Source organism: Teleopsis dalmanni, chromosome 1 (assembly GCF_002237135.1).
Source record: "Teleopsis dalmanni isolate 2A chromosome 1, ASM223713v2, whole genome shotgun sequence".
NCBI classification, from domain to species: Eukaryota; Metazoa; Arthropoda; class Insecta; order Diptera; family Diopsidae; genus Teleopsis; species Teleopsis dalmanni.
In genome coordinates this window covers 224,925,136-224,927,039 of record NC_051846.1, presented here as the reverse complement: position 1 = coordinate 224,927,039, position 1,904 = coordinate 224,925,136, and positions in this window count along the sequence as shown.

The following is a 1,904-nucleotide window of genomic DNA, read 5'->3' as shown; positions in this document are numbered from 1 at the left end:
AACGAATTTGTGGTATCGCCAAAATGCTTGAATTGATCACGATTGCTGTCAGTAGCAGCAACAACAAGAACAACGATAGCAGCAGCAACAGTAACAGTAACAGCATCAGCATCAGCAATAAGAGTAGTAGTCATTTTACTGTATCGAAATTTTAGGTATCTTTGTGTTATTCAAGCTAAAGCAGAAGTCAGCAACAGTTAAGTATCTATGATAGGTTGTTGCGCTAACTAAGCGATCATGCCATGATCACACTTTAGCAGTAAATATTGTAAGCATCTTATTGGTGTTGTTGTTGCAATTGTTGTCGCTTTTACTGTAGCTGATATAGCAGTGTTATTGGATGGTATTGGCGCTATGGGCTACCAATCGCTTAGAGAATCTTCAAAATACTAACGAGACAATCGATCGATCGTTGCAATAAGTTTCGCTAAGCAGTAGTAGGAAAGTGTAAAGTTGGCAATAAGCATTTCGGTAACAACAATAAATGTCAAAAAATAAAAAACTTCATTGCCTTAGCGATCACATGATCATATGATCGCATTGTATTGGATTTTGTGGCAGTAATTGGCCTTTGAACCATGGCAAAAGGATTATTATAATTGCTGCAACTATCAACGATCGCTGAAGATTGATCGCATAAAGCTGTTGTTGTTGAGTGGAAGTGATTGTAGGTAAAAGCATTTACCGCATCTTAAAGATTTTTGTAGAAACTATAACACTGTTTTATGTATGGATATACGGTATTGTAAATTCAGATGAGAGTTACTTAGTTGTTGGTGAGGAAGTAAATGTCTTAATGGGCATATATGGTGTAATAAGTGCGATGCAATTTGCAGTGTTTAATAAGTGTCATGACTTAATTGTTGTATCAGGCTTCATTATAAAACCCTAAACTGCTTGGGGGTTTTTGTTTGCGCTAAAATATTTAAGATCGGTTCAGTTTTCTTTTTTATAGCAAGCTATTTTGTTTGATAGTGCGAAGCACTGAAACTATTTCTAAGATTAATAAGAAATAAGTTTGTTATATAAAGTTACAGAAAATTGAAGAAATTTAAAGCTCTTGTGTTTATTCAATAGTTTAAATTATTTTTATATTTACTATTTTTATAATTACTATTTTATTTAAAATCACAGCAAAAGTAACAAAACTTCAGAAAAATATGCGATCACGTACGGCTTTGGATCAGTTGGTTAAGGTGGGCTGAATCTGAGCTTCACATTTGGCAGGACCCGAGTTCGATTCATGGTACTTGCAGTCTCAAAAACAATTATTTACGAATAATTAAATACAAGAATTATTTCCAAGACCACTGATGATGGGTATTCGAAACAGCTGTATGGTCAGCCAAAAATTCAATTAATTAAATTAATATAAAAAGTAAAATTTTTATTGTTGTAGTTCACTACTGTTCGAAACAATCACTTTATTTAAAATTTACTGAAATTATTTTTATTGATAAAAATAATTTTGTTGTAATTATGTTTGTGTAATACATTCAAGCAAAATTTGGGAATTTCAATATATTAATAACATATTTGATAAAATATTGCTTTATGACCATAATGTCTATTACAATTAAATTCTTTTCATAATTTTTTATGCAGAATTGATGTACTTTTATATGAAAATCCATTAAAAGTAGCTGAGAATTATAATTAATAAAGATGATAATTATTGATAATTATTAATGAAGATGACTATCGAAGATAATCGAAATATTGGAAGAATATTTTAATAAAATATAAATTGTTTTTAAATTAAAATAATAAATTATAGTTTTCTTATTTCTATTTAAATGAACGATTAGCCTGTTAATAAATTATTATATTTACTATTATTAATTTATTTATTTATACTTGAGTTATCTCTCTTTAAAATTGATTTATTGGAACATATTGAGATG